The 19,685-nt window shown below is 43.8% G+C and overlaps 3 long non-coding RNA genes across 3 annotated transcripts; all 3 read left to right on the top strand.

Moving 5' to 3' along the window:
• Positions 1-1,627: 1,627 nt before the first annotated feature.
• Positions 1,628-4,478, top strand: LOC308470156. The gene is made up of 3 exons (XR_013982195.1): positions 1,628-1,856; positions 2,583-2,690; positions 2,998-4,478. It is a non-coding gene; the product is annotated as an uncharacterized lncRNA (long non-coding RNA).
• Positions 4,479-7,579: 3,101 nt separating this feature from the next.
• Positions 7,580-9,712, top strand: LOC308470204. The gene is made up of 3 exons (XR_013982256.1): positions 7,580-8,049; positions 8,867-8,974; positions 9,209-9,712. It is a non-coding gene; the product is annotated as an uncharacterized lncRNA (long non-coding RNA).
• Positions 9,713-11,248: 1,536 nt separating this feature from the next.
• On the top strand, positions 11,249-15,496 carry LOC308470165. Its single transcript, XR_013982208.1, has 3 exons — positions 11,249-11,612; positions 13,072-13,182; positions 15,077-15,496. It is a non-coding gene; the product is annotated as an uncharacterized lncRNA (long non-coding RNA).
• The last annotated feature ends 4,189 nt before the right edge of the window (positions 15,497-19,685 follow it).

The following is a 19,685-nucleotide window of genomic DNA, read 5'->3' as shown; positions in this document are numbered from 1 at the left end:
GCTAGGGACAAAGGTGAGAGCTGTTTCCTAGTTCTGCTGGATCTCTCAGTGGCGTTTGATACATCGACCATAATATCCTTCTGGACTGTCTAGATGGGCTGGGAGCTGGAGGCACTGTCATACAGTGGTTCCATTCCTTCCTCCTGGGCCGTTTTCAGAAAGTGGTGGTGGGGAATGAGGGTTCAGACCCCTAGGCTCTCACTTGTGGGGTGCCTCAGGGTTCTGTCCTCTCCCACATGCTTTTCAGCATCTACATGCAGCCGCTGGGAGAGATCATCAGGGGGTTTGGGCTGTGGGTTTGTCCATCAATATGTGGATGATACCCAGCTCTACCTCTCTTTCAAATCAGAAACAGTGAAGACGGTGAACATCCTGTGTGTCTGGAGGCGGTTGCAGGATGGATGGCGGCTAATGGATTGAGGTTGAATCCTGACAAGACAGAAGTACTGTTTTGGGGGGACAGGAGGCGGGCAGGTGTGGAGGACTCCCTGGTCCTGAATGGGGTAACTGTGTCCCTGAAGGACCAGGTGCGCAGCCTGGGAGTCATTTTGTACTCACAGCTGTCCATGGAGGCGCAGGTCAATTCTGTGTCCATGGCAGCTGTTTATCAGCTCCATCTGGTACGCAAGCTGAGACCCTACCTGCCCGCAGACTGCCTCGCCAGAGTGGTGCATGCTCTGGTTATCTCTCACTTGGACTTCTGCAATGTGCTCTACATGGGGCTACCTTTTAAGGTGACCCAGAAACTACAACTAAGCCAGAATGCAGCAGCTAGACTGGTGACTGGGAGCGGCCACTGAGACCACATAACACTGGTCTTGAAAGACCTGCATTGGCTCCCAGTATGTTTCCAAGCACAATTCAAAGTGTTGGTGCTGACCTTTAAAGCCCTAAACGGCCTCGGTCCAGTATATCTGAAGGAGCATCTCCACCCCCATTGTTCTGCCCGGACACTGAGGTCCAGTGCCAAGGGCCTTCTGGTGGTTCCCTCACTGCGAGAAGCCAAGTTACAGGGAACCAGGCAGAGGGCCTTCTCGGTTGTGGCTCCCACCCTGTGGAACGCCCTCCCACCAGATGTCAAAGAGAACAACAACTACCAGACTTTTAGAAGACATATGAAGGCAGCCCTTTTTAGGGAAGCTTTTAATGTTTGATGCATTACTGTATTTTAATATTTTGTTGGAAGCCGCCCAGAGTGGCTGGGGAAGCCCAGCCAGATGGTGAGGTATAAATAATAATAAAGTATTTTTTATTATTATTATTATTATTATTATTATTATTATTATTATTAATCTGCAGGCTGGTTGAGAGTTGCCTGCTCGGCACATTGTACTATTACAATTGAAACCTGGAGCTGGACAGAAAACCCTTGTGAGATAGCATCAGGCATCTCCTGAGGTCCGGGACATTCTGTACACCATCCAGCTGATCCCTCAGTCCATTTGGATTTGTCCTAACAATCAGCACTTTATGCCTGAAAGGGCCCAAGACAACTGTCGCCTTCACTCTCCGCTGCCCATCCGAGTGACCCAAGGATGTTGCCAGAGGCTCCTTGGACCTTTCAAGGACACCAGGATGAGGTGAGGAGCCAAGAGGGTTCCTCCCAGCCGTATATAATGGATATCTTGAACCCGGCTCCTCAAACTGAGCAGCGTGTTCCTGACCAGAGCTTGAGCAACTAATACTGATCTGCCCTGAAACCTGCTGTCTCTCAGCTGTCAGCCTTCAAAAGCAAAAAGGCTTCATACAAGAAGGTTTTCCAATGGGGCAGAGCTTGTTTCTTGAGAACCGCGGCCAACGTTTGGTTCAGGTCTGGCTACTTACGTTCTGTGTTCTGCTTTGCTTCAGGACTGGAGGTAAGTATTTTCCCCACCCACCAGTCCCTGAATAGGTACACTGAAACAGAAGTCACCCGACCCTTATATATAGTGGGAGGGTGGGGAGGGGTTTTTCTCAGGAGGGTAGTAGGAGGTGGGTGATTGACTCAATGGGTTTGGTAAACCTGTTGATGACTGTTAACGACTGCAGTTAGTCCTGCAGGAAAAAGCAAGGGATAGTATGCAGATGATTAGCATATGTAATGAGACAGGAATCCAATATCTCTATTAAGAAGACGTCTATACATAGTTTTCAGTTTAGTGATAAGTTGTAATTCAGCAACTTCTAGGTTAAAGCCAGTTCTCAAGGTGGAATTCTGTACCTTTGAGCCAATTTCAGGGCAGAGTTCAACCTCCCTTTTACCAGAGGGAGGAAGATTCTTTTCTCCTAGCTCCTGATCAAAGCATGAACATAGCAAGCTGCAGGACAGATCGTGCCATCTTTGGAAAAGAGGATCTAGTTGTCTAGGTGGAAGGAGTTGCTAGTCTCAGGGTACAGGAGCTTGCCACAAATTTGTCTACAATTTCCATCTCTTAATCTATACACAGAAATGCAAATTTAGTCTCACTTTCCAAGGGGGAAAGCATTCTTCTATTGTTGTTCTGGGATCGATTCTGACAGCTATGTGTGCCAGCAGGATTTTGGTGGTTTAGGAAATTGAATATTGGTTGGTTCCTACCCAAATGAAATGCTGTCTCTTACAGCAGATGCTGTGAACTGCAGAAAATGCAGGTCACTTAGTCCTGGCAAACCATGCGAACCGAAGGGGAAGACATGTGAGGGACCATTCTGTATTATGGTAGAGACTTATGGTAAGTATTTCTTGTCTCTTTCTTCCTTTTTCTATGCTGGGACTAGGACGACCTGAGATTTAAGGGTCAGTTGTTGTTTTTTTAAAGGACATGTATCTTTCATAAGTTTTAACTTTATTTTATTTTAATGTTGACATTTAGCAGCATAAATTCAAAATTCTGTTTAAGTGCACATTTTAAAATGAGGTCTAAAATGTAATTTACTTTGATGTGGAGTATCTCTTGATACAGACTATGGACTAATTCAGTAAAATTCTCTTCATTCACTAGTTAATATCAACATAAGTACTTCTCTTTCTCTCGCCAGGTCAAAGCGGTGAAGTGATTACTTATGTCAAAGAATGTGGCGCTAAGAGTTGGAAAGAATTCTGTGGAAAAGAGATGCCAGGGAAAGTGAAAAAGACAGTAGCATGCTGCCATACTGACTTATGTTTTGACTGATCTTACTATTCTATTCTTAAGTTGTTTACCCCTATCCAGAAACCTCATGGTAAAAGGGTGGGTAACAAATCTTTCTCCTTCTCTTTCTCCTTTGAGAGACGTAATATTAGAAGATTTCATATCCTTTCCTTTCAATGGATTCAAGTCAAATGACAGACAAAAGCCCCACACAAATATTCTGATGCCACGTCCAAAAATCACATTCAGGGGATGTTCCACACCCACCAGCCTCACCGTCCTCCACAAAATGGTGGCTGACTGTGTGACCTGGGGAGTCTTCTGTATTTGCGGAGGGCTGCCATATATCTTAGACCGATGATTTTCCAGCACCCTAAGTGCATTGGGAAGCCTCCATGAGCACAGGAAACCCCCCAATTTGGCTATCCATACTTGTTAATCAAACACTCATTCAGTTCACAACTTCATTTCTCCTTCCTGCTCCCGAGAGGAGGACCACTCATTTGTGCTCACTCATTTATGCACTCCTTCACTGTCTGATAGTTTGAAAAGTAACTTCCCCATGCAAATGTGCATAATTGACTTGGGTATTGGGGTGGGGTGGGATGTTCCTTGGAGAGTTGATAGACATGTCTCTTTATCACTCGCCAATCCCTGCTTGAACTTGGCAAATCACAGAAGATGTTATCAAATATGTGCTAGGGATGGTGACAAGGTTCATTGAAAGCAAATACAAGTACAAACTTGGGTGGTGCTTCCATGCTCTGGAGCAGAAGCATCTACACCAACCGATAGCAATGTTTTGTTTCAGATTAGGGCACCAATTTTTGAAAAACCTCTTTTCACACCAATATTCTCCCTCACTGCTCTCAATCTTGCACTCAAAACTCTGTGATCTCTAAACATGCATAGGAAAGCAACAAATCCCATCCCTAGGCTGTGATTTTACATTTTGCAGAACAGCATGCAATCTAACTCTGGGAGCAGTCCTGATTGGCCAGCCCTTAATTGCCTTGTTAGAGCATCCCATCCCATACTCACGGTCAGGATGGTCAGGTAAGGAGCTGGAGCTTCTCCTGGACCCTGTCCATCAGATTCTCAATTCCTCTCTTCCTAGAGCTCATGGAACCCTGCTCCTCCAAGGCTTCTTGGGCAGAGAGAGTTTGTTCTCTGTTGTCCTTCCTGAACATTGCAATGCAAGTGGAACATAGCAAAGCTTTTAAGTAGTTTGGACTGGTGGGAGTTCTAGGTGGCCAATCAAGATAGAGTTCAATAATAATAGTTAAAATTACTGCTAGTTTTTCATGCAGAATAACATAAGAATAATACCTTGTGATATTGTTTTATTGGATGCTTCAATGCTTTCTTTCAATAAAGTTTGTAAGTGAACTTGTGGTCTGTATTCTGTTTTGCTTCCAGTCTGTCATCTGGTTTCAAAATGGTGTCCAAATGTATGCAAACACAGACCAAAACCTGCTTCTTGACAGCAGCAACCATCATACAAACCATCATGCTTCCTTTCAATAAAGTTTAAAAATCAAGTTGCAGTCTGTATTCTATTTTGGTTCCTGTGTAATTATTGTAACTCGAACACAAAAGAAATCACTGTACCTTATCTTTTCCTTTCCTCAAGACTGAGGGAATTTTAATGAGAAAGTACAACTGGTGCTGGTGCTTCATGGATGCACGGGAAACTGAAAAACCTACTAAAGGGCAAGCAAGCAAAAGAAGGAAGCAGCTGGATGGAATTACTAATGGTCTTAGTTGTCTCTATACCAATGCACAGACTATGGAAAACAAACAAAGTCCTCAGTGATAGTTTTGAGGAGAAGATAGTTTTGAGGCTGATTGACTAAACACAAAAAACACTTACCAAGATTTGGATTTCCCTGGGCAAGATAAAGTGATTAACAATTTTTTAGAAGCAAGTATTTTATTATTCCTTCTGGTTATGGGATCACTGGGAACAGCAAAAACGTACTATTGTGGCACAAGGGGGATTCACATACACCCTTTAGTTCTGGGAAAATATGCCCCTAGGCCCTGAATGGCTGAGGGAAAATCTACTCTGGCATCAGGTGCTCATAGAAGCCTGGGACATTCTGTATAGCCCATTTCAATTTTTCTGAAAAATCAGTACATTATGCACCTAACATCTTAAGGAATTACTACCCGCATCCCTGTTCCTCTTCAGGGCCACCCAAGCATATTCACAGAGGCTTCATTTGGTGGTGCTGTGGTCTAAACCATGGAGCCTCTTTGGTTTGCCAATAGGGTGAGCTCCTGTTGCTCTGTCCCAGCTCCTGCCAACCTAGCAATTCGAAAGCACGCCAGTGCAAGCAGATAAATAGTTTCCGCTGTAGCGGGCAGGTAAACAGCGTTTCCATGCACTCCAGTTTCTGTCACGGTGTCCTGTTGCACCAGAAGCAGTTTAGTCATGCAGGCCACATGACCTGGAAAGCTGTCTGGGGACAAACGCCGGCTCCCTCGGCCTGAAAGCGAGATGAGCGCTGCACCCCATAGCTGCCTTTGACTGCACTTAACCTTCCAGGGGTCCTTTACCTTTTACCTTTGCACCGTTCAAGCTTACCAGCATGAGAGAAGAAGCCAAGAAGGTTCCTCCTAGCCTTAAATAATAGTAAAGGTAAAGGATCCCTGACAGTTAAGTCCAGTCGCAGACAAATCTGGGGTTGCGGCGCACATCTTGCTTTACAGGCTGAGGGAGCCAGTGTTTGTCCATAGTTTTTCTGGGTCATGTGGCCAGCACGACTAAGCCGCTTCTGGTGCAACAGAACACCAAAACCAGAGCAGCACACGGAAACACCATTTATCTTCCTGCCGGAGTGGTACCTATTTATCTACTTGCACAGGCATGCTTTCAAACTGCTAGGTTGGCAGAAGCTGGGACAGAGCAACAGGAGCTCACCCTGTCACGGGGATTTGAACTGCTGGCCTTCTGATCAGCAAGTCCAAGAGGCTCAGTGGTTTACACCACAGCGCCACCTGTGTCCTTTAAAAGGGAGAATTTTTATGCAGCACTTTGCACTCCCATGTAGCTGCCCATCCAGTTACAGACCGGGGCTGTTTCTGCTTAGCCAATGTACATGCACACTGCAACGAAGCCACAATGAAGTCTTGTTAATTGAAAGAAACAGGTGTTCCTTCCACGTTAGATATTATCAAGTGGCTACAGAGGTCCGGGACATTCTGTACAACATTTGGCTATTCCGTCAGTCCATCGGGATTTAGCCTAACAATCAGCTCATTTTACCCCCAATACTGAAAGGCAGCCACTCGCCTCATCTTTGTTGTTCCTCAGACACCCCAGCATGTTGCCAGAGGCTTCTGGTACCCACCAACCCCATCAGGATCAGGTGCCCTGAGATGCTAATAAGCTTCCTATTGGCTTTATATAATGGCTATGTTGAACCTAGTTCCTCAAGCCAAGCAACTTGTTGTTTTTCAGAAGCTGACCTGTTGCCACTAGTTATTACCAGATTTTCCTATCCAGAGCAAGATTGGGTTTTCTAACAAGGGGCATCCTGGCTATAGCAGTCAAAAGTCAAAGTACAGATTTCAGCTTCTGCCCATAGTTCTCTCAACTGCAACACTTGAGCTACTCCCCTGCAAGTGAAGAGTTGCCATTCATTCCAATCAGAGGAAAGGCAATCAATGCACTTGGGAACAGTGGTAGCAAAACTTGCCCTTCAGCTGATGGTGGTAAATTACCACACAAATCAACTGATAACTTGTTAAACTGGCATCTATAAGCAATGCTGTGGAGCCACAAAAATCCATGAGGAGGCAAACTAATGACATGGGCTCACCTGCTTTGATTTCCGGGTCCTATGTCTTTGAACATGGTCTAAGATGGATGCAATATTAAAGGACCATGGGAAGTGAAGGACACGAGGCAGGAGTTGGTAATGCAGGTGAGCTGTGCATATGCAAGCTGCCAGCTAGCTCTGCCGAAGCTCTTTTTATTAGCACAATATGCAAAACCAGTTAGATAGATTTTGGACTGTGACCTTTACACGTCTTCCAATCCTGAGATCGAGGGGTGGTACAAAGTTATTTTGGCACCTGTTTCCACCGCGTCATTTCCCCTTGAACCATGTATGACGAAGGAGACAAAGGTCACAGACAGGGCACAGCAGACCACTAAGAGAGCAAAGGTTAGATAGAGGGCATGATGTTCAGACAGCTGTGGCTTTGTCTGCGGGTGGAAGTGTGCTCCACACCCAGCAGGTGGAAGTGTGCTTCCCACCCGGTGATCATTCCTTCACCATGTATCACTCACGGAAGGTGGACAGAAAAACATACTTGTGCACACCTTTCATACTGCTGTGCGTAGCAACAGAATAAAAAAGTGACCTCCTTTCAACAGAACTTTTTAGCAATGTGAATGATCAAGCCAGCATGCAGGCTATTTGACTATTAGTTCCTCAAAACATCTTCGTGTCACAATTGAAACCCAGAGCTGAACAGGGAGCCTAATGAAAGGAGCAAGCAATTCTTCCACAAAAGATGAGATAAGGACGTTCTGTGCAGAATTCAGCTGATCCCTCAGCCCATTTGGATTTGTCCTAACAACCAGCACTTTGTGCCTGAAATGGCCCAAGGCAACCACTGCCTTCATCCTTGCTATTCTTCACTGTCAACTCAGGATATTGCCAAAGGCTCCTTGGACCTTTCAAGGCCACCAGGATGAGGCAAGAAGCCAAGAAGATTCCTTTCGTCCTTATATGATGGATGTCTTGAACTCGGCTCCTCAAACTGCGCAGTGTGTTCTTGTCTGCCTTGAAAGCCTGCGATTTCTCAGCTGCTAGCCTTCCAAAGCTGTCTCTCCATACAAAAGGCATTCCAATGGAGCAGAGCTTGTTTCTTGGTAATCGAAGGCCACGTCTGCTTCAGGTCTGGCTGCTTACATTCTGTGTTCTGCTTTTGCTCAGGGCTGGTGGTAAGTATTGCCCCCATTCCCCATCCCAAAATAGGTAAAACAAGAATAAGACACAGCTTTACACAGGTAAAACTATAGGTAAAATCTAGGAGAAACTGGTGGGGATGTACTTTTGCAAGAGCGGAATACATGCCTCCTAAAGTGGGGACGTGATAGTTCAGTGTTGGAGCACATGCCTTCCATTGAGACAGCCCTAGTTAATCCCCTACCTATCATCTCCAGGTGAACATTTCAGTGAGAAGAGAGTGGAGCATCCTGATAATGGGGCAAAATAGACAAGGCAGCTCCCTGTGTTTGTAGAATCAAATTACCCCTCTCTTGTATGTGTATAGATGGGTAGATTCAGGGCTCATGCACACTGCTGCTCATCCTGTGCTTTTCAGGAAAGAGCCAGGCGGTTTTCCATTTGCCTCACCACTTTCCCCAGGAAAGTGTTTGTGGCTGAATCCAAGCACATCAAACCGCAGAAAACCCTACTGACGATTGTTTCGATTCATCAGATCCAGTTCTTAAGGTGAAATTCTGTACCTTGGAGCCCATTTCAGGGGAGAGTTCAATTTCCCTTTTACCTGTGAAAGGAAGCTGCTTTTCTCCTGCCTCCTGATGAAAACATGAACACTGCAAGTTGCAGGACAGATCGTGTCATCTTTGGAAAAGAGGGTCTAGTTGTCTAGGTGGGAGGTGTTGCTAGTCTCAGGGCACAGGAGCTTGCCACAAACAATTTCCATCTCTTAATCTATACACAGAGATGCAAGTTTAGTTGGACATTGAATACTGATTGGTCCCTTCACAAACAAAATGCTGTCTGTTACAACAGACGCTGTGAAATGCAGACTGTGCTCTTCAAAGGGGCCTGGCAAGCCATGCGAACCGAAGGAGAAGACATGTATGGGACAATTCTGCCTGAAGATAGAAATATTTTCAGGTAAGTCTTTTCTGTCAACCATCTCCCTTTTTCTCTGCTGGGACTAGAATGACCTGAGATATAAGTTTAAAACTAAAAATAAAAAAATTGGACATGTATCTTTCATAAATGTTCATTTTATTTTAATGTTGACATTTTAGTAGTTTTAGCAAAATAAATTCAAAATTCTATTTAAGTGCATATTTTTAAATGAAGTTTAAAATGTGGGGAAAGTACTTATCCATCTCTCTCCAGGACAAAATGGCAAATTGACTAATTACGTCAAAGAATGTGGTGAAGACAGTTCGAAAAAACTCTGTGGGACAGAGGTGACATCGGGAGATAAAAAGAAAGTATCATGCTGCAATAGCGACTTATGTTTTGACTGATCTTACTATTCTATTCTAAAGCTGTTTTCGCCGAGCCATGTAAAAGGGTGGATAACCAATCTTTCTCCTTTGATAGACATAATATTAGAACGTTTCATATCATTTCTTTCGATGGAGCCCAGGTCTTCCTCCTGCCATTGCAATTCAAATGACAGACAAAAGCCCCATGCAGACATTCTGATGCCACGTCTAATAATCACATTCAGGGGATGTTCCACACCCACCAGCCTCACCATCCTCCACAAAATGGTGGCTGACTGTGTGACCTGGGGAGTCTTCTGTATTTGCGGAGGGCTGCCATATATCTTAGACCGATGATTTTCCAGCACCCTGAGTGCATTGGGAAGCCTCCACGAGCACGGGAACACCCCCCCATCAAACACTCATCCAGTTCACAACTGTGTTTCTCCTTCCTGCTCCCGAGAGGAGGACCACTCATTTGTGCTCACTCATTTATGCACTCCTTCATTGTCTGATATTTTGAAAAGTAAATTCCTCTTGCAAAAGTGCACAATTGACTTAGGTACTGGGGTGGAATGGGTCGTTTCTTGGAGAGTTGATGGACATGTACCAAGCAGTGATTTGCACTGTCTATAGGATTTGTGGGTCTCTTTATCACTCCCCATCCCTGCTTGAACTTGGCAAATCACAGAAGATGTTATCAAATACAATAACCCGTGCTAGGGATGGTGACAATTCCTCTCTTCCTGGAGCTCATGGAACCCTGTTCTTCCCAACCTCTCCTTGGTTGGAGAGCTCGAATGTTCTCTGTTCTCTTTCCTGAACATTGCCATGTGACTGGAACGTAGCAAAGTTTTAAGTAGTTTAGACTGGTGGGAGTTCTAGGTGGCCAATCAAGATAGAGTTCAATAATAATAGTTAAAATCACTGCTAGTTTTGCATGCAGTAATGAGGCGAAAATAATAGTTTGTGTTATTTGTTGTACCTTACGCATCAATGATTTCTTTCAATAAAATTTAAAAATGAAGTTGCGGTCTGTATTCTATTTTGGCTCCTGTGTAATTACTGTATCTTGATCACAAAAGAAATAACTGTACCTCATACTTTCCTTTCCTCAAAATTGAGGAAATCTTAATTATATGGGCCATATCTCATGCTTTGCAACAGACCTCTGTGCTCAGCTGCATTTCCTTTCCCTCTCTGGGCCCCTCCAGCTTCCGGAAGACACAGGCAAGAATATGACAGGGCAAAACAAACAAAGCAGATCCTCCATTCTGCACAACACTCTTGCATCATATATGGCAGTGTTCAAATAGAATCCCAAACACAAATCACATGAGCCCAGTCAGCATCTGGAAGTATTAACGTAACCGTACCATATTAGTCTGTTTCTCCAAGTCTTTGCACTCAGATTCCAAAATAAAAGGGCCTCAGTCAACTGTTTAACCAGCCAACCTTCCACCTCTCCCCAATTAAAAGCATCAGCTCATATTGGATGCTATCTGGCTCCAAGAAATATGAATTCTGTTCATGGGATTGCCAGGAATCAGAGTCTGTCTTGCAAGCCTGCTGTCTCTCCATGTCCCACATCTTTGAGTAAAGTTGAAGATACATGCAATATCAAAGGACCACTTATTTATGACTCATGGAGAACAGAAACACATGGCTGTGCACATCATTCATTCCGCTGTGAGCAGCAGTGAGATACAAAAGAAAGCTGCTAACACAACGATTCGGGAATATGGGCTGGCCAGAAGTCACCCATTGTGTTTCATCTGCAGGCTGGTTGAGAGTTGCCTGCTCGGCACATCTTACTATTACAACTGAAACCTGGAGGTGAACAGAAAACCCTCGTAAGATAGCATCAGGCATCTGCCACGGTCCGCGACATTCTGTACAGTATGCAGCTGATTTCTCAGCCCATTTGGGTTGTCCTAACAATCAGTACTCTATGCCTGAAAGGACCCAAGACAACCATCGCCTTCACTCTCTGCTGCCCATCCGAGTGACCCAAGCATATTGCCAGAGGCTCCTTGGACCTTTCAAGGCCACCAGGATGAGGCAAGAAGCCAAGAGGGTTCCTCCCAGCCGTATATAATGGATATCTTGAACCCGGCTCCTCAGACTGAACAGTGTGTTCCTGCCTGGCCTGGAAACCTGAGGTTTCTCAGCTGCTATCCTTCCAAAGCTGTCTCTCTATACAAAAGGCATTCCAATGGAGCAGAGCTTGTTTCTTGGTAATCGAAGGCCACGTCTGCTTCAGGTCTGGCTACTTACATTCTGCTTTCTTCTTTGCTTCAGGACTGGATGTAAGTATTGCCCCCATCCCAGAAGAGGTAAAAGAAGAAGAAGCTACTGATTTACATAGGTTGACTCTATTAGTAGCAGGAGAGATATACTTTGGGGTGGTAGGGGGGAAATGCCTTCTGCCATAGGTCTGCAATAATTCAGTGTTATTGTGCATGCTTTTCATGCAGAGAGCCCCAGGTTAATCCCTTAGCATCTCCAGTCGAAAAATTTAAGGAGAAGAGAGTCGGTACAATAATGGGGCAAAATGGACCGTTAGCTTGAAATGCTGGAAGGCAGCTCTGTATGTATGTATGTATGTAGGAGTGAATCAGGCTGCCCAACATCTGGTATATCTGTAGGATGCGGGTAGTGTTGTGGTCTAAACCACTGAGCCTCTTGGGTTTGCCAATCGGAAGGTTGGCGGTTCAAATCCCCATGACGGGGTGAGCTCACGTTGCTCGGTCCCAACTCCTGCCAACTTAGCAGTTCAAAAGCATGCCAGTGCAAGTAGATAAATAGATACCATAGTGATGGGAAGGATAATGGCATTTCCATGCGCTCTGGCTTCTGTCACGGTGTTCCATTGCCACAGAAGTGGTTTAGTCATGCTGGCCACATGACCCTGAAATCTGTCTGTGGACAAATGCCAGAAAGCGAGAAGAGCACCGTACCCCATCATCACCTTTGAATCAACTTCACTGTTCAGGAGTCCTTTACCTTTTATATGTGTATGGTTGGAGAGAAAATGTCTCATGTAACATTAAATACGTTCTGCCATTAGTGCCTTCACAATGGGACTTCCCTCCTCCTCCTGAGTAGGCCCTAAATCTATTCAGTGCATTCCCCAAACTGCCGGAGGAAAATTTGGGCATGATACGAAGCAGGCATTGGGGAGGAGTGAAAGGGAGAACTTCTGTTGCAAAGGCACAAATCCTTTCACTAACGTCATGAGTGCACTGAATATGACCAATGGGCGTATATTCCAGCTGTTTCTGCCAGGTCTAAAAGTGGAGCCCAATAGTTTAGAGCTGATTGGGAGCACCATCTTTGGAAAATTGAGGATTCCCTTGTCTGGGCGGAATGTGTTGCTAGACTAAGGGCACAGGAGCATGCTATGAATCTGCATAGAGTTTCCCCATCTGCAGAGATGTAAATTTAGTCAGACTTTCTGATGGGGGAAAAAATCCTACTGCTCTAGGATCTATTCTGACAGCTATGGGTGCCTATAGGATTTTATGGGTTGGGAGACTGAAAATCAATTGGTTCCTCCACAAATGAAAAAAAAGGGGGTCTCACTTGGTACAATGCTTTGCAGTACATCCAGGAAAGAAAATTAATATAAATGAGGAAAGTGGTAGGAGTTCCTGGGGCTTCAGACCCCTCGTCTACCTCCTAATGAAGCCCCGGATTCAGTGACCGATGGGTGAAGGTGATGCTTTCAGGAAGAAACAATAAAACAAATTTTTGTGCCTCCTACAGCAGATGCTGTGAAATGCAGAAAATGCATGTCAACTGGTCCTGGCAAGCCGTGTAAACCAAATGATTTGACATGTACGGGGCTATTCTGTGTAAAGAGAGAAAGATTGGAAGGTAAGAAGGCTTTTCTGTGACTATGACTTGCCTATTCTATGCTCTGGTAACCTCTTCATTTCTCTGATGAAAATGGGAATATCCCATTCCACAATGGCAATTTTATTATTTATACCCCACACATCTTACGGGGTTGCCCCAGCCACTCTGGGAAGCTTCTAAAAGATATAAAAACATAATAAAACATTAAACATTTTAAAAACTTCCCTATACAGCAGGCTCGTCCAACTCTATAGAGACTGCGACTGAATTCACTTGGTAATGTAAGGAGTAACTGTTAGGCAAACATTCTTTAAGAAACAGACAAAAGTTCCTGGAAGCTTTAAAGAGGGTTCCAGAATTTTCTTTAGTGTATAGTAGTGGTACTCTAGGCTCCATTGGTGTCAGGTGGAGGTGCAAATAAAGGGAGGAAGTTGCAGTTGCAATTTCTGCACCAGGAAATCACACACCATCAGTACGCATGTCAACAACGAGGTGGGAAGTAAGACAATATGCGCTGCTGATACTGTGAGTTTTCCTGTGTCAAGATTGTTAATTACTGGACTGAAATTATACTGCGCTGGAGAGATAAAGAAGGAATGTAAATAGCTTGTACAAAATAGTAACAGAAATGCTTGTGCAACCAGTCAAGCAATAAAGAGGCTCTTGACTGTGAATTTGAGTATGACTCCTGTTCTTGTCCTCTGCCTCTGGGGAAAACTCTGCTACAAACAGTAAGAAGTGGTTTTACCGAGGTGCCGCCACACAAGCAGAAAAGCGCAGCAGAAGTGTGTGGGCGGTAATCTCTAATAGTACCACCTCTTAACAGAGTGGTTAATGGACAAATTGACAGAGCTGCCAAATATTGGGCATTGCTTGGCAAGTGCAAAGTTGCAGCAGCAATATGAAAAATACCAAGCATTTCCCATGAAAATAAGTATTAGAAAGCTTTTCCCCAGCTCCATTTTGAACACATGAATTCAATTTTGCAGCTGGGGAGATTCATGGACATATCACTGCAAGGCAGTCTGTGCAACAGTCTTCCAGCAGTACTGGAAGAGCTGCTTCATTAGAGTCTTAAATGCCAGCTATATTCTTATATTAAGCCACATTACGTAGAGGGACCTTGCCTAAGAAGATGAAATGTTGCCGAGGAACAAGGAAAGTAAGGTTTCTGCTTCAAGGAACTAACTGGCATGTCACTTGGAAAGTAGCCTATTTTTCGACACTGGCTGAGATGACTGGCAGAATCCGTGATCAGGGGAAAGAGACGGCGGAAGAAGATTGGAAGAAATTTAAAATCTATCTTAAGAACTATTATAAAATTGATGAATGCTAAAATGTCGAGGTTTTGAGAAAGAAAAGGAGATTACAGCGACATAAGATTAAGTTAAAGAAAAGAATAAGAAGAAATATATTTGATAAAATTATTTAGAATTTGCTGAAATAATTTTGGAAATTGGGATGTAGGAAGGGGAGTCCGAGAAGTGAGGGATATGAAAAAAATGGTTATTAAATTATACATGTTTGTATGTCCTTTTATTTGTTTGTATTGTTTAAAAAATTTTGTAAAACCAATAAAAAAAAATAAAAAAAAAAGGAAAGTAGCCTATTTTTCAGTCTGAAGGAAAGGTATTTAGGATTTATTTTAGACAACAGTGGTGGAAATTCTGAGATTTAAGGGTTTGTTTTATGTCGACATGTATTTTGCGCATGTTTTAACTTAATTTTATTTTAATGTTGACACTAGTAGTTTTAGCATGGGGAAAAAAATCAGTTTTAGGTATGCATTTGTCAATGGAGCTTAAAATGGAGTTTATTTCAATGTGCTGTGAGGTTGTCTCTTTTTTGGTATGAACTATGGACTCCACTCACTACTTAGTATCAACATATGCACTTCTCTTTCTCTCGCCAGGTCCAAATAAGGAGTTGCGGACCTTCAAATTTTGTGGCGAAGCTCAGAATAAAAAATTCTGCGGAACACAAAGGGGAGAGGAACTTAAAGTACAATGCTGTGAAACTGACATGTGTTTTGACTGATATTACTGTTCTATTCTTCTGTTGTTTTAACCCATCCAGAAACCTCATGGTAAAGGGTGGGTAGCCAATCTTTCTCCTTCTCTTTCACTTTCTCCTTTGAAAAACATAATATTAGAACATTTCATATCCTTTGCTTTTGACGGATGTCTGGTCTTCCTTCTGCCATTCCAATTCAAATGACAGAGCAAACACAGAAAAGCAAGAAACCCCACCCCAAGACTGTGATTCTACCACTGCCACCACTAGTACACCACTGGTGATAATAGTAATAGTAGTAATAACAATAACCATAACACAATAACACAATAAAAAAAATCCTTCCAGTAGCACCTTTAAGACCAACTAAGTTAGTTCTTGGTATGAGCTTTCGTGTGCAAGCACACTTCTTCAGATATACATATACATATGTATCTGAAGAAGTGTGCTTGCACACGAAAGCTCATACCAAGAACTAACTTAGTTGGTCTTAAAGGTGCTACTGGAAGGATTTTTTTTATTTTGACTATGGCAGACCAACACGGCTACCTATCTGTAACCATAACACAATAATAATAATAAATTGTTCCCCACTCATCTTAAATGTGTAGCCCCAGATGTCTGTTTACCCCCTTTTAGGTACCCCCTTTGGCTCATACTCCTGGTTTGAAATCCTGCTCTTCATCAGCCTGCCAAATGGGCCAATTGCAGGCTGGTGTGGAGAGGGAACAATCAGGATTCCCTCAGGTCTACTCCGGGGGGATTTAAAACAGCCCCCGCCAGCCCCCGATGTCTAGCATTCTTTGTTGGATCAACCCACCCATTTTGCATTTACAAATTGAATTGACCTTGCAATGGCTGCGGTGGTCACTGTATTGTTGGTGCCGGGTAGGAATTTGCCTACCTGGTGAATTGGCTATGACCTGGAGGTTTTGCCTAACCCTGTAGCAATCGTCACAACTTTGGTGGTTTAGGCGTTGGGTAGCCTTAGCCTTGGTTGGAGGGGGGGTTGTACCCTGGCCTTCCCCTCCAGAAATAGGGTATCCTGTTAAAGGGGGCATGTGATGGAGTTGCTTCTGTCCATTTGCCCAGATGTGGGGAGGGGCTTGGGCCTCAGCGTTCCTAGGGGTAGGGATCCCTGTGGAGATCCCCCTATTTGATGTAAGTCATGGGAATCCCCACTGCCGGGTTGACCCTGATGTCATTTCCGGTAGGCAGACTGGAAATAAATGTTTACACAATGCCTATAGGCAAACTACTTCATCTGTAGTCAATACAGTTGTGGCCTGATTTGATCTCATTCCACTGTGTGGCCTCCTTAATTGGTAGCTCACTTGAGCAGAGGAAGGGTGCACACCCTGGGCCTGTAGACTCTGGGAAGCTTCCAGGAGAATATAAAAATACATAAAACCATCCGACATTGAAAACTTCTCGATACAGGACTGCCTTCAAATGTCTCAAGGTCAGTCCTTAATTGCCTTGTTAGAGCATCCCAACCGATACTCACAGTCAGGATGGTCAGGGGGGAGGCTGGAGCCACTTCCATCCAGACTCTCCTAGGTCATGCCCATCAGATTCTTAATTCATCTCTTCCTGGAGCTCATGGATCCCTGTTCTTCCCAACCCCTCCCTGGTTGTAGAGCTAAAATGTTCCCTTTTCTCTTTCCTGACCATTGCCGTGTAATTGGAACAAAGCAAGGCTTTTAAGTAGTTTGGACTGGAGGGAGTTCTAGGTGGCCAATCAAGATAGAGATCAATAATAATAGTTAAAATTACTGCCTGTTTTGCATGCAGAACAAATGCGAGAATAATAGCTTGCAATATTTGTTGTACCTTACGCGACAATGCTTTCCTTCAATAAAGTTGAAAAATGAAGTTGTGGTCTGTGTTCTGTTTTGGTTCCTGTGTAATTTTTGTATCTTGATCACACAAGAAATCCCTGTACCTTATATTTTCTGTTCCTGCCTATTTTAAAAGTATGGGCCATATCCCATGCTTTGCAACAGACTTCCCTTGTCAGCAGCACTTCCTCTCCCTCTCCTGCTCTCCCTCCAGCTTCCGGCAAGCACAGACAAAAATACAACAAAGCAGATCCTCCATTCTGCACAACACTCTTGCATCATATACGGCAGTGTTCAAATAGAATCCCAAACACAAATCACATGAGCCCAGTCAGCATCTGGAAGTACTAACGTAACCGTACCATATTAGTATGTTTCTCCAAGTCTTTGCACTCAGATTCCAAAATAAAAGGGCCTCAGTCAACTGTTTAACCAGCCAACCTTCCACCTCTCCCCAATTAAAAGCATCAGCTCATATTGGATGCTATCTGGCTCCAAGAAATATGAATTCTGTTCATGGGATTGCCAGGAATCAGAGTCTGTCTTGCAAGCCTGCTGTCTCTCCATGTCCCACATCTTTGAGTAAAGTTGAAGATACATGCAATATCAAAGGACCACTTATTTATGACTCATGGAGAACAGAAACACATGGCTGTGCACATCATTCATTCCGCTGTGAGCAGCAGTGAGATACAAAAGAAAGCTGCTAACACAACGATTCGGGAATATGGGCTGGCCAGAAGTCATCCATTGTGTTTCATCTGCAGGCTGGTTTAGAGTTGCCTGCTCGGCACATTGTACTATTACAATTGAAACCTGGAGCAGAACAGAAAACCCTTGTAAGATAGCATCAGGCATCCGCCACTCCTCCGTCATATATGGTGGTGTTCAAATAAAAATCTGTACATAAATCATGGCTCACAGTCCCTAAATTACATGAGCCCAGTCAGCAACTGGACTTGGCAACCACGCAGACAATTATCAAAAGGGAAATTGAACTCTCCCCTGAAATGGGCTCCAAGGTACAGGATTTCACCTTAAGAACTGGATCTGCTGAATCGAAACAATCCCTTTTACAATTCCCTTTTACCTGTGAAAGGAAGCTGCTTTTCTCCTGCCTCCTGATGAAAACATGAACACTGCAAGTTGCAGGACAGATTGTGCCATCTTTGGAATAGAGGGTCTAGTTGTCTAGGTGGAAGGTGTTGCTAGTCTCAGGGCACAGGAGCTTGCCACAAACAATTTCCATCTCTTAATCTATACACAGAGATGCAAGTTTAGTTGGACATTGAATATTGATTGGTCCCTTCACAAACGAAATGCTGTCTATTACAACAGACGCTGTGAAATGCAGACTGTGCTCTTCAAAGGGGCCTGGCAAGCCATGCGAACCGAAGGAGAAGACATGTATGGGACCATTCTGCTTGAAGATAGAAACATTTTCAGGTAAGTCTTTTCTGTCAACAATCTCCCTTTTTCTCTGCTGGGACTAGAATGACCTGAGATATAAGTTTAAAACTAAAAATAAAAAAATTGGACATGTATCTTTCATAAATGTTCATTTTATTTTAATGTTGACATTTTAGTAGTTTTTGTAGTTTTAGCAAAATAAATTCAAAATTCTATTTAAGTGCATATTTTTAAATGATATTTTTATCTCTTGATATGGACTATGGACTAATTCAGTAAATTTATCTTCATTCACTAGTTAGTATCAACCTAAGCACTTATCTATCTATCTCCAGGACAAAATGGCAAATTGACTAATTACGTCAAAGAATGTGGAGTTTGAAAAAACTCTGTGGGACAGAGGTGACATCGGGAGATAAAAAGAAAGTATCGTGCTGTAATAGCGACTTATGTCTTGACTGATCTTACTATTCTATTCTTAAGTTGTTTTTGCCTATCCATGTAAAAGGGTGGGTAACCAATCTTTCTCCTTTGATAGACATAATATTAGAACGTTTCATATCATTTCCTTTCGATGGACAACAGGTCTTCCTCCTGCCATTGCAATTCAAATGACAGACAAAAGCCCCATGCATACATTCTGATGCCACGTCTAATAATCACATTCAGGGGATGTTCCACACCCAACAGCCTCATCGTCCTCCACAAAATGGTGGCTGACTGTGTGACCTGGGGAGTCTTCTGTATTTGCGGAGGGCTGCCATATATCTTAGACAGATGATTTTCCAGCTCCCTAAGTGCATTGGGAAGCCTCCATGAGCACAGGAAACCCCCCAATTTGGCTATCCATACTTGTTAATCAAACACTCATCCAGTTCACAACTGTGTTTCTCCTTCCTGCTCCCAAGAGGAGGACTACTCATTTGTGCTCACTCATTTATGCACTCCTTCATTGTCTGATATTTTGAAAAGTAAGTTCCTCTTGCAAAAGTGCACAATTGACTTAGGTATTGGGGTGGAATGGGTCGTTTCTTGGAGAGTTGATGGACATGTACAGTGGCGTAGCGTGGGTTGTCATCACCCGGGGCAAGGCAAGTAATTTGCGCCCCCTAACCCGTGGATTTGCATCCCCTAACCCGTGGATTTGCGCCCCCTAACCCTAATCCCCAGATGTTGCGCCCTTTGCGGCCGGCCCCCCCTGCACCCCCCACGCTACGCCACTGGACATGTACCAAGCAGTGATTTGCACTGTCTATA

This window comes from Podarcis pityusensis (assembly GCF_964106645.2).
Source record: "Podarcis pityusensis genome assembly, chromosome: 2".
NCBI classification, from domain to species: Eukaryota; Metazoa; Chordata; class Lepidosauria; order Squamata; family Lacertidae; genus Podarcis; species Podarcis pityusensis.
This window is presented reverse-complemented; position numbering and strand designations above follow the sequence as displayed.